The sequence below is a fragment of the Tupaia chinensis genome, unplaced genomic scaffold (assembly GCF_000334495.1).
Source record: "Tupaia chinensis unplaced genomic scaffold, TupChi_1.0 Scaffold000251_1, whole genome shotgun sequence".
NCBI classification, from domain to species: Eukaryota; Metazoa; Chordata; class Mammalia; order Scandentia; family Tupaiidae; genus Tupaia; species Tupaia belangeri.
The window spans coordinates 4,866,006-4,880,094 of record NW_006159731.1 but is presented as its reverse complement, the minus strand read 5'-3'; positions in this window follow the sequence as shown (position 1 = coordinate 4,880,094).

Below are 14,089 nucleotides of genomic sequence, written 5' to 3'. Positions count from 1 at the left end.
TTGACAATATAAAAAAAGGACAGTTCTGTTTTAAGGATTCAAAAAATTCTTATTAGAGATTTAAAAAAAATACTTTATTTTTAAAAATGAACCAGCATGGATCAGCCTCATGGCCTAGCAGTTAAAGGAGCAGGATCCTACATGGCCAGCCATGATTTGAGTCTCAGTCCTGGCTGCCTGAAAAACACACCAAGTATATGTGTGTATGTGTGCATCCAAAATCTTGATGGGAGGGAGAAATGGAGGAGAAGGGATTGTAACACAGCCATGCTTACAGTAGGGGATATTTTTCTCTTTGTCTCTTGCTCTGTGAGTACATGCAGCCTCTAGCAATTACAAGAAAATGGAGCCAGAGGGACCAGCAGTTAGCGTAATGGCTATGTCGCTGGACTCCCACGTAGTCGACCGCTGTTCACGTCCCGGACCTGGTGGCTTAAAACTCACGCTGGGCGCGTGTGCATGCATGCCCAAGATCCCGAGAGGAGAATGGAGGAGAAGGGATTGCGGTGTGACCAACCCCCCTGGAGGGTGATTTCTCGCTTTCTATCCCTCTGTCTTTCTCTGTCTGTCTGATGAGCACACGTGCCCTATAGCAAAAAAAAATTTTTTTTTCCAAAAAAATAAAAAAAGAATAAAATGGAGCCAGCAAATGTATAATGTGTACTGGCACATTTATTATTGTTTATACGTATACTTCCAACATAATACAACAAAGAGTGTAGAATCCAATGCTATACAGTTGATCTTAGTAGCAGTTCTATGTTCAATCTTTGCTTTTAGAATATTCCTCTAATTATATAAAATAGACAACACTGCACATCTACAGAAAACACAATGTGAATTATGAGGAAGAAACCCCACCTACAAAAGACTGTCTTTCATTTATATTGATTTTTTTTTCAGACATGAAAGCATGACTTACTCAAAAGCAATAGAAGACCCTTGACTTCATTTCTTCTCAAAGCACAATTCCCAGTTAATATCTGTTTTTCTGGGCATTTGAAACTATCTTGCTAACTTCATGACTTTAGGTGAATGTTTATCCAAAAAAATAAAAAAAGAAATAAAATGGAGCCAGCAAATGTATAATGTGTACTGGCACATTTATTATTGTTTATACGTATACTTCCAACATAATACAACAAAGAGTGTAGAATCCAATGCTATACAGTTGATCTTAGTAGCAGTTCTATGTTCAATCTTTGCTTTTAGAATATTCCTCTAATTATATAAAATAGACAACACTGCACATCTACAGAAAACACAATGTGAATTATGAGGAAGAAACCCCACCTACAAAAGACTGTCTTTCATTTATATTGATTTTTTTTTTCAGACATGAAAGCATGACTTACTCAAAAGCAATAGAAGACCCTTGACTTCATTTCTTCTCAAAGCACAATTCCCAGTTAATATCTGTTTTTCTGGGCATTTGAAACTATCTTGCTAACTTCATGACTTTAGGTGAATGTTTAAGAGACCAGCCAGTATTGTGTAATTTCATTTGAGGCAGGTACTATCATGTCAATTTGAAGTCATTGTGAATAGTCCTCCCTAAATATTTCTAATGCCATTTGATAGGTGTCATTGACTTTTATGAAAACTACTGAGCCACTTCCTTTTCTGACCATGTTTGGAATTACTGTACACATCTATTTCCTGGCCCCTGGCAAAGGTTTGTGATGTAAATAAGTTCATATGACTAGCTAGAGAGGAAGAAGGTGTGTATTACTAGACCAAGTACATCAAAGGGTGTGCATGGTTTCAACAAAAATTAAGAAGAGGAGTTCCTTACAGAAACACTCCTGGGATATTTCTGCAGATCATGGCCTGTCTTGAGGAATGCTTTTTCTCCCTGTTAATTCTCCTCTTTCCTGTCTCCATCCCTATCCCCATTCCAAGAATGTAGCAAAACCAGTATTAACTATGAAAATAATTATGAGCAAATTTGACTAGCCAGGAAAGAAGATTCGAGTAAAGGAGATGATATATCTACATTATAAACACAATCTTAACAATTTTATATTTCTTTTTAAAGAAGTCTTCACGAGTCACTATTTTTAAAATTCTGTCACCTGGACACTCTATGCCTGACAATCTTGCTTTTTAGTGTCCTTAGCTATGGGATAAAAGAGATTTTCAAAACCCTTTAATCAATACCTGCAGAACTTACATGATGTGTGGTCTGATTCAGGTCTCTGCCTAAATTAAGTTTTGTTTGTTTATAGAAGCACTTATTAATTTCTATAAAAATACATAACATAGGAGATGAAAACCTCTTAATCCTTCCTCCCAAAGGCAAACCATTGTCAGCATTCACTGCATTATCACCATTTCCCACACAAAATATTTTTTCTAAATATGTACTAATATATATATTATTATACTCTCTTCCTACAAAATTATTCTTTGGTCAAGACTTTTACAACAAATCCAGATGCACAAGACCATTTTCATCCTCTCCTTTTAATTCTCTTTTTTCTTTAACTTTATTTATTATTAGTTTTTAATTTTGCTATAGCACATATGTTCACCAATGAGAGACAGAGAGAGAGAGAGAGAAAGTGAGAAGGCAAGCCACCAAGTCCTGGACTCAAACCATGGTCAGCTATGTGGCAGTCTAGCTCCCCAACTACCACTCCACCTTCTGGCCCCAAATTTTCAAATGTATAGTTTCCACATTTTTTTCTCTTGTGCTCTTTCTTCCTAATCTAATTCCTTTGTTTGAAGGAGCAGAGTCTTGGGTGAGGAGTTCACAAAAATTTTTTTACATTCTTCAAAAATACCATTCATTTTGGGACCAGCAGTTAGCATAATGGCTATGTTACTGGACTCCCACATAGTCGACCGCGGTTCAAGTCCCGGACCCGTTGGCTTAAGCTCATGCTGGGTCCGTGTGCGCGCGTGCCCATGATCCCGAGAGGAGAATGGAGGAGAGGGTATTGTGGCGTGGCCATCACCCCTGGAGGATGATTTCTCGCTTTCTATCTCTCTGTCTCTCTCTGTCTTTCTGGCAAGTGCACGTGCCCTATAGCGAAAACCTCTCCAAAAAAATAAATAAATAAATAAATACCATTCATTTTAAAACTATAACATTTATAACTGACTTTTTTTTTCATTTAGGAGAATTTAATAAATATGTTCTAACAAAGTTTCCTATAAGGAAAATTGCTCATAAGTAAATCTAGTTCCCCTCTAAATTCATACAAAAAGTATGAATTTCCTGACATCTCTAAGATTACATTTAAAGGAAAAGAATTAATTTATGATTAACATAATTAATGCTGCATATAATGTCATGAGGAATTCTATATTGACTAGCTTAATTCTATTCAGATTTTTAAGGAAAGAATGTTTTTGCAGTTCTCTACTAACAATAATTCTAAAAGCATGCCATAAACATTACAGTAAGTTTGCCCTTTAGACGTTATCACCAATGAAAGGGAAAATGATCTGGACTGTAAGATGAGCTCAGGTTCTCTAGTTCTGCTACCAGCTATTTTCATTTATGTGAGAAAGTGATTTCATTTTCATGACCTGATTTTCCCTTCTATGAATTGGATTAAGTTTGATTTTTTAGAATTATGTATTTATATTTTATTTGTTATTGTTACTATTACTTTGGCCAGAAAGATAAAGAGAGAAGGAGAGAAAGGGAAAGTGAGAAAGCAAGCCACACGGTCCAGAACCTGAACCGTGGTAAGCCATGGGGAGTCCAGCACTTCAACCACTATGCCATCTGTTGTCCCCTGGATTAAGTTTTCTTTTTTTTTTTAATTAATTTATTTATTTTACATACTTTCTCTGAACATCACCACAGCATACAAAATGTGATTTTCCAGCCAGACTACACTGTAAAGTGGCTTAATCATACATGTTGTCATCAACAAATAATTTCCCACTTCTTGTTTCTTGTATATATATTCCCCTCCTCCCATTTCTCATCCTCTGCCATTTCCCATTCTCCTCCCACCCTGTCTCTGGTATCTACAGTTGCTTTCCATTCCTTTATTCTTTCCCACATTGCCTTGATTCACAAAATATCTTAATTAATCTAAATACTTTCAATTGTAAGTTCAGCTGATATATACATATCTGTGAACAAAAGTTGACTTTAGGCATGAAATTTTGTGGGTAGAATGAATATACTATAAAATAACACATAGCTGAGGCTATATAGCTTACTGTGGTTACTAAATAGGTATTTTTTAAAATACATGTTTTAATTTTAAGAAAGTTTTAGCTTTAATAAATCAAAATTTAAAAAAATGTTAAGGGAATTTTGCTTAATACTTAAAGTCAGGAAACAGGTTAGGATTCTGTTCAAATAGTAGGTACATGGACCTGTCCACAACTCAAAAGAAAACAAAACTCCTTAACACTGGAAAACAAAGCATAGAAGGCCAATAATGTCTTAGTCAAAAGTCATAAAATTTTATTTCACCAGTTCAAACGCATGTACTTTATCTTCTGTTGTGGTCTGGTCTTTCTGTTTAAATTCTGGAAGATAACGTTCAACTCTGGAGTTGTCTCTATCATTAAGCTGGCCATTTTCTTAGTTGTTTTAGATCTCTTATTTCTGTGTGTCTGACTTTAGTTTTCCCGGGATAGCACTCCCTTCAGAACTTCTTGGAAAGCTGGTCTGGTGTCGGTAATTTCTTTCAGGTTTTCTTTATCTGAGATTTTTTTTTTTTTTTTTTTTTTACTACATGGGAGTCCAGCGACATAGCCATTACACCATCTGCTGGTTCCCTATCTGAGAATGTGCTTATATTCTCTTCCCATATGAAGGATAATCTTGCTGGATATAGTATTCTTGGTTGAAATTGTTTTTTACTCAACACTTTGAATATATCCCCTTCTTGCCTTGCTCACATTGTTTCCCATGAAAGGTCAACTATTAGCCTCATTGGATATCCTTTGTAGGTAACTTGATGTTTCACTCTTGCCAGTCTGAGTATCTTGTCTTTGTCTGTGGTTTTGGCCATTCAGGCTATAATATGTCTTGGAGAAGATCTTCTTGGGATGAACATATTTGGGGTCCTTTGTATTTCTTGAACCTGGATCTTCAAATGCCTCTCTAGGTTTGGGAAGTTTTCTTTCAGGATTTCATGGACTAGATCGCCAATAATCTTATTAGTCTCTTCACCTTCTGGGATACCTATTATCCATATGTTTGGACATTTAATGGTCTCTAGTATTTTTTGTACATTATTTTCATTTTGCAAAGCTATTTTCTCAGTTTTCGTGGTGAATTTTACTAGTCCAGCAATTTTGTCTTCTACATCTGAGATTCCATTTTTCTGTATGATCTAGTCTGTTTTTAAGACTTTCGAAGAAGGTTTTGACTTCCTATATTATAGCCTTCATCTCCAACAGTTCCATTTTATTTTTTTTTATGGTGCGTATTTCCTCTTTCAGCTCCCAGAAGAACTTCCTCACCTCCTGGAACTCAACGGTTTTTTTCTGCTGGTGTTAATTGTCTCTCTTCTTTTTCACCTCTTTTAGTTTTTTCACTATGAATACTCTTAATTCTTTATCAGACAATTCCATGAGTTCCATTGCACTGTCTGTGGATGAAGAGGAGTTATTCTTTTCCCCGGGGGGGGGGTGAGATATTCTTTTGGTTTTGCATATTTCTTGTGCACCTGTGGTGATTTCTAGTCATCTGATGGATTACTCGTTTCTTCCTAATTTCTAGATCAGTCTGAGTGATCAGAGCCTCACAGTAGGATGTGGTCTGCAAACTCTTTGGCATTGCTTTTTTCTCCCTTGTGTTGCAGATTCAGTGAGAGTTGAGGAATATGAGGACCCAAGTAGTATTTGGATTTTAGTAACTTTTCACTTAGACCTGTCTAGACATCCAGTGGGTGGAGGCAGGGTAAATTCTCAGCAGAATGTGAAATCACTAGATTTCACCTATCATGGTGGACTCAGTCTTCTTCTGGCCTGCCCTTTCTGTTTGCCATGGTAAATTCTCAACAGAACATCTTCATTGCTCTTACATCTGAAATCACTAGATCTCAGCTGTCATGGCAGCTGGATTAATTTTTTTTTAAAGATTATTTGAAATCTTTAAATTAGTCGGTTACTGTCCTTGGTAGAAACTGTTAAAGTCAGCTATTTGTTATAATAAAATCTCTCAGGGGCTTAACACAGAGCTTATTCTGTGGTCATCACATGACCAAGTTCAATGAGCATGTGTCAGAAACCTTTCTTCCAAGTGGCAAGAGGAAATGAGGTTTCTTCTACCTTGTGGCTCTCTCATTCCCTAAACTTGTATTTCTCTGCACCTAACCCACAAAATAATAGAGATGAAGCAAGGAAAGAATACCCACTTCATAAATACTTTTCCTAGAAATGACATACATTATTTTCACTCTCATTCATTTATTATTGGTCAGAAGTAATCACATGATGCCACCTAATTTCAAAGGGAATGGAAAATGTAGTCCTTGTTGTGCTGCCACTTTGCAATGCCAATGCTACATTATGGAAGGGGGAACACAAATTTTGGCAGACAACCCCACAAATGCCATCCTAATTAAATTCTGTGATTTTTGCATAAAGAAGTAAATACCTTTGGAAAATTCAGTTAAGTGCTAATACCAACATATTCAAATTGCTCTTATCCTCAAGCAACACTACATATTACAGTTGATGAAATGGTTCATTTCCCATACACTGTAGAAAGCCATGGTTTGAGTTCTAACCTGCCATACTACAGAATCTATGCAGGATCCTGCATTTTAAGGCTCATCATCCACCCAAAAGAGTTTTACCATTTCCAGCCATAAAGCATGTTGATTAAATTTCCATCTTAAGTTTAAATCAGTTTTAGCCAGCACCCTCCTTTTTTCTAACTGCTTCTAACTAAGTCTTACAAACTTCCCTCTTCAAGGCTGGCTACATAACTGGTTAGTGTCAGTGCAAAGTGGTAAACCAGGATTACCTTCTTCCAAGAGCAGAAAAAGGGTGCTGGTAAAGGTGCTAAAATAAAAAAAAAACCCTTTACTCTTTCTTCTGATGGTCTCCCAACTTACCACATTGCTTTTTTATGTGCTATTTAATGTTATTCTAAGTAAAGAAAAATAAAAATTTTAAGTTAATTTGAATTTTGCCACTCATCTTCATATCATGCAGTTTTTTTTAATGCAAATACTTATTAGAGTATTTAATTAGCAGAGGGAATCACCAAAATTACCCAGTTTATATTTCTGCTTCACTTCTGAAGACCCTCTGAGCTGACCAGAAGAGACAAACACAAGTTAGGCACAGGAAGTTTGGAAGCACAAAGAGAAGATTTCCAGAGGCCCAGAACCAATTGAAGGACCAGTCTAAAGCCATAGGGATGCTTTCCAGAAGAAAGCAGACATCCTCACCCCACCCCTACCCCTCACTTCCAAGCCCTGTAACACGGAGCATGTAAAACTCTAGCTCTGTCCCATGTAGTGGGCCTCCAACTTCCACTAATTACCCTGGGGGAAGTTGGGTCAGGTATTTTCCCTTCTCACTAGACCAACTCAGGGCTGATAGATAACCCAAGATCTTTAAAACTTAGCACTAAAATACACTTGATTCCTGGATCAGGGGAGAGTAAGAGGCTCAATACTGTTGTGTCATGCCTAATGCACCAAGTGGGACATTCCCCACTGAACTTCAGTCTCCACCTGCCTTCAACCCAACTCTCCTTTATGATCAGCCTAAGATCTCTTGCCCCTAGTACATTTCATTTACAAATACACATTCAAACTTCATTTGAAAAACGCAAATTCAGAGATAAAACTATAAAGGATTTTAGAACTGTAATTGGCAAACATGGTGTCCTTCTGAACATGAGATCCCATATAACAGGCCTCTGTCTGTGAAACCAGCCCTGGCCCTGCTTCAGATGAACAATCTTGAAGAACAATGTCTTTTTTATTTTTTGAGAGGTTTTTGCTAAAGGGTTTGTGAGCTCGTGCGAGAGAGACAGGAAGTGAGAAATCACCCCCCAGGGGGTATGGCCACACTGCTATCCCTTCTCCTTCATTCTCCTCTTGGGATCTTGGGCACACATGCACACGCACCCGGCATGGGTTTAAGCCACCGGGTCCAGGACTCAAACCATGGTCGACTACATGGGAGTCCAGCGACATAGCCACTACACCAACTGCTGGTCTCAAAGAACAATATCTTTTCTCCACCTGAGATCCAAATAAACTCAAGGACTCCAAATGACCCAGCCTTGCTAAGGTGTCTTACCCAAAGAAACAATCCAGTAGAGTAACCATGAGTAGTTAAAAATAATTCTATCCTTTGTTACCTTATACAAGAACTAATAAAGAGAATCTTATTCATAATTCAAGCAACCACTTCTGGTCTTCTGCTCTCTAATTCTTTCTCATCAAAGTTTCTAGTGGGTCATTCTTTCCTCCTCACTTTCCATTTTACTACAAAATATGTCCTCCTTGACACTAAGCCAATGAAGCTTTGTGCTCTCTTTCTTCCCCTCTTACCCTCTCTTTCTCAGCTCTTGTGCAAATCAACTCAGCTCCTTGAATTTCTTTCACTTTTTTTTTCTGACTTGTCCATTACTAAAGTTTTCTACCCCAAAGGGAAGCCCAGAAACTCCAATGAGAGTGGGAGCAGAGAAGAGGCTGTAAATACACATTTAGTCATGATTTATGTTCCAATTACACATTATTAATTTCATCCCTCTTATAAATCAAGGGCCTACTCACTCATGTTGATTTCATTAATCTAGAATAACTGTTGATGCCATAGCTTCTAAACAGCAGTTTTTTCTCTGTATAAAGAAAGAAATATGAAGATTGAATGAAAACCTGAGAACAAAGTTGAACTCTGGCACCTGCTAACATTTAAACATGGGTAAATGGGTAGTAATAGTTCATCAAGGTTCTCTATACTTGGGTAGAATTTGCCCAAACTATTCTTCTTCCTAGTTTTATTTTCTAAGAACATATTTCTGACTTTCTTAACTCTCAATTTTCTATTAATAATTAATGGTCTGACTCCCAATTACCTTTACTCTTTTTCTCTTTATTCATGGTAGAGAGCATATGAACACATTAGAAAGAGAGAGAGGAGCAGCTTCCACAGGACCTGGTCACACCACCATCCCCTTCCACCATGCCCCATCTCTAAAACTATCACATTAGGGATTAGAGTTTCAGCATATGAACTTTAGGGGGACACAAACAATCAATCCATAGCATTCACCCTCAAGGGTTGTATTATTGCCTTGTATTATTGCCACTTTGAAGAGTTGAAATAATCAGGGCAGTGAGTGTTTAAAATGGAGCAAAATGGTATGGATATGAGAAAAGCAGTCATAAAAGGCAAGATTCAGAGCAAATACTAGGAGTAAGGAGAAGAAACAGTCCCATAAAGTCTTAGAAATTTGGGAGATAAAGAATATGGTGGAGGGGACCAGCAGTTAGTGTAATGGCTATGTCGCTGGAAAACTCTCTAAAAAAAGAAAAAATGGCAGAGGAGGTTGGTTTCCGAATGGGCACTGAAAATGGACAAGGTGACTTCCATACACCAGAAGAATTAGAAACATTCCAGCTCAGCACCCCCAAATGTCCAGCATCCTATTGCATTGATAGTGATGGTGATAATGATGAGAGTAGCTGAGCAACCATCTCAGCTGTGTTCTCTGCTCCTGGGCTTCTTGGTTCTAAAATCACAAATATGCACACACTCATCTATTAAATTAGGCAGATACTCTTGGCCTATTCAAATAAACACATCCTTTAATCAATCATCTTTCTGATATGCAAAGCTGTAAAAATTATTCATGCTGCTTTAATTTTCAGTAATTTACTGCACAAACTTCAATGTAATGTCAACAACGTTCTGAAGGCTTTATTTACATTGAACTATTAGGAACTGGTTTTGTTTTTGTTTTTGTTTTTGTTTTTTTCTTTTGGTCAATATGTACCCTTTCTCAAAACTTTTTATCTCTGCAGAACATTTTACTTCTTAACTTGGCTCTGCAAATGTTGCTTTAGCATGTGATGATGCCTAGTAGCATGAGTGTACTAAAACTGAATGGTTTAATGTGCCTGACTTTCTGTTTTCCTGCCTACGTCTGTATATTTGAAATCTATTTGCTATATTAAATTATTAATGAAGTCTTGCCTTTCCTTGTCAGTTAATTATTCTCTCAAAATCTAATCTTCCTCACTTTTCCAAATATGATTCTAGATGCCTAGACTGAAACTCAGGTGAAAATTTAGTCTTTGAAAAATAGATGAAAACAGGAGAAAACAAAATGTTACTCTTCCTTTCTATGTGGCATGGAAATCCTTAGATTTGAGCCTTCTTTCTCTTCTATTCATTTCTTTTTCCTTTTCTTTTCTTTCCTTTTTTCTATATTTTTATTTTTATTTTTTATTTGCCAATGGCATATGTGCTTATCAGAGACAGAGAGACAGAAAGAGAAGGAGAGGGAAAAACCACCCCTCTAATGGGGTGTGGTCACACACAATCCCTTCGCCTCCATCTCTCCATCCTGTTGGGATTTGGGGCACGCATGCACCTGTGCCTGGAGTGTTTTTCAAGCCACCAGGGACAGGACTCCCATGGCTGTTAATCATGTGGAATCTGATGTTCTTAACCATTAGCCTGTAGGTCCAGCCCTTCATTTTCTTTCTTTTTTCTTTCTTTCTACTTTTTTCTTTTCTTCACGTGTGTGTGTGTGTGTGTGTGTGTGTGTGAGTGTGTGTGTTGGGGAGGTGATAAAAATTAAAGGACTGAGTTTTTAAAAACAGATGATGTTGGGCATGATAAAAGGAAAACTCTTATAAAAGGAAGATTGTTCATATAATACACTAAAAACGAATTTAAGGACAATCTATATTTCTCTTCAGGAAACTCCTTAGAAGTGAATGGAAATTTTTGGTATTCTAGTGCTCACCTCTGACATTTAACTTGTGTCCAAAAAAAAATTCCCTCTTGATGAAAAGACAAAGGGCTATTATTGTTAACTTACCAAAGAAACTCATGAGAATACAAAATATGGAATTATTATGTTAATCTCTACATGCTAATGTCATTATTTTGTTTCTTGTTATCTTTTCTTTTCTTTTTGAGAGGTTTTTGCTGTAGGGCACGTGTACTTGCCAGAAAGAGAGACAGAAAATGAGAAATCACACCTGGGGGGGATGGCCATGCCGCAATCCCTTCTCCTCCATTCTCTTCTTAGGCACGCACGCACACGCATCTGGCATGAGTTTAAGCCACCAGGTCCAGGACTTGAACCGTGGTCAACTACATGGAAGTTCAGCAACATAGCCATTACGCCAACTGCTGGTCCCTATTTCTTGTTATCTTTACCTACCTTAAATTTATGTCTCTAAGTACAAATCTTTATCATCAGCAAATCTCTACCTTCACTTATTTCTAGCACTTCTCCAACCATAACAATCCAGTCATGCGAGATAACTACAATATGCTTATTTTACCACTACACAAACCACTGAAAACTCAAAGCAAAACAATGACCAAATGTCTTCCTGCCTAACCCTAGCTAAAATGCTTGTGTGCACATTTACACACATACTCTCACACTTCCTTATATCTTTATATCATATTCTCTCTCCCTATCACCAAATGCTTGTTCTATGGGATAGGTAATGGAAAATAAGAATAGTCTGACAGGTTAGAAATTAGTTAACAAATCATCATCTCTTGTTCTTTGTGCGATGTGCTTTGTTAGACTAAACTAATCAGTGTGAATTAATACAACTCTGCAGTGTCTTGGCAAAATGATTAACAGTTATAAGGTGTAAATTTCTATTAAAATTCTCACTAAAATAACACATCCTAAATTAAAACATTCGACCTCCAACAAACACATGAGGATACATCTTCCTTTGGGATTCTCAGCACAGCACTTGCTATGTGCTTGTGTATCCTTCCTTTCTCCCTTCCTTCCTTCCTTTTTTTGGGATATTATCACATTGTACAAGATACGATTGTAGTATAGTTAAGTAAACTTTTTTCTCAAACAAGCTTCTGAGATAGACTCAGCTGCATAATCTTCAAGATCCGGTGCAAATAAAAATGCAGAACTCCATGTTCAAAAGTCTTTCAGAGAGGTCACATGATGATGTAATGGTAAGACAACTAGACCACATGAACAAGGTCCTTGGTTCATGTCTCAGGACCTCCCTGAACGAACTTCACTGACTGAAACTTGGGTAGACTATGACACAAAGAATCTGTTGGAGGTGTCTGATTCTCTGTTCCTACCTCTGTCTCTCTTTCACTCTCTTTCCTTCTCATGAAAGAAATGAATATATAGACTTAAAAAAAAATCTTTAAGAGTTTCAAGAAAGCAACATCTAAGCTTTAAGCCAAGTGTCAGACCTTCCAAGCATGGGGCTCAATGTGACTGCACAGGTTCATGCCCACAAAACCAGCTTTGTTCTGCAGGAAGTAACCTATTTCTTATTCCTATTTGTAACCCCAGAGAACATTAGAGCCTGTGAGAGTATGCCCTCAGCAAATGAATGTTGGATTGCTAAGCCAATAAACAATTAGGCCCTAAAAACTTTACAGAATCCTAGGGAGAAAAGTAGAATTCATTTATAATAAAAAATAAGGATGTATAATTCTTTTCCTTGGAATATTTGGTACATAAGATGCGAGGTAAATTTAAGTAACTAAGGTGCATTTGGTGCCTTCACATTTCGATTTAGTTTCTATTTATTTTAGATATCTTTAAAAAGGTTACATAGGGGACCAGCAAATGGTGTAATGGCTATGTTGCTGAACTCCCATGTGGTAGACCGTGGTTCAAGTCCTGAACCTGGTGGCTTACACTCACACTGTGCACATGTGCATGCATGCCCAAGATCCTGAGAGAAAAATAGAGGAGAAGGGATTGCAGCTTGGCCATCCCCCCTGGGGAGGTAATTTCTCCCTTTCTGTCTCTCTGTCTTTCTGGAGAGTGCATGCACACCATAGCAAAAACCTCTCCAAAAAGACATTTAAAAAAAAAAAAAAGGTGACATGGTTGTTAAGGCATTGCCCCCAGCCCCCCTCCCCGCCCCACACGGTGAACTATGGTTCAGATATCACGGATGTGGCAGTTTGAAAATCACACTGGGTGCATGTGCACGCATGCCCCACATCCTGAGAGAATGGAGGAGAAGGATTGTAGTGTGGCCATTCCCCCTGGGGAGTGATTTTTCGCTTTCCTTCTCTCTCTCTCTTTCTCTCTCTCTCTCTCTGGCAAGCATATACATCTTATGGAAAAAAAAAAAAAAACCTAAAGAAAATAGAAAAAGTAAAAGTTGTAAAAGTTATAAATGGAGATCCCCAATGTGTGCCAACCTCTAAGAGACGGGATTCTGATATTTTGTTAGGAATTAGGAACTGTACTTCTTTCCACACTCAGACCCCTCCTCATGACTACACCTCCCCATTCTCACACTCTACTCTTGCCCTTTTCAGCACCATGTTCCACCTTCACAATCCTGCCTTATCACTTATCATTTTATTCCAATAAGTTCCCCACTGCATGCCCAGTGGCTCCTCTCATTCCAAAGGCAGAGGAATCTTCAGGCAGTGTGTTTTTTGGTTATTTGTTTACACTTCGCTAAAGATTTGCAAGTCTAGCCATATGCAAGTTGATTAGTTTGTTAGAGTTCTAACCTTGTTGACTAGAAATAGTCATTTCTCAGAAAAAAAAAAAGATGACTCCAAAACACTCAGAAAAAAAAGAGACCTCAGAACACTCAGACAAGAAGTCATTTTAAATCTGAGGTGTGTCCTGGTGTGTTCAGAGACCAAGGCTACCAAAGTTACAATCTAAACCTCATTTTCTAGACCCTGAAATACTCAACAAGCTGGGTGAACTCTGTCCTCTCTCTGTCTCTGTCTGTCTCTCTCTTTAAATTTTTAATTTTTAATTATTTTTTAATTTTTAAACTTCTCACCTCAGGCCTTTTCTTTTTCTTGCTAATTCCAGAAGCCATTTTAAATCTGAGCTGTGTTCTGGCATGTTCAGGGACCAAGACAACTAAAGTTATTCTCTAAACATCATCTTCTAGACCCTGAAACTCTCAGACAAGGT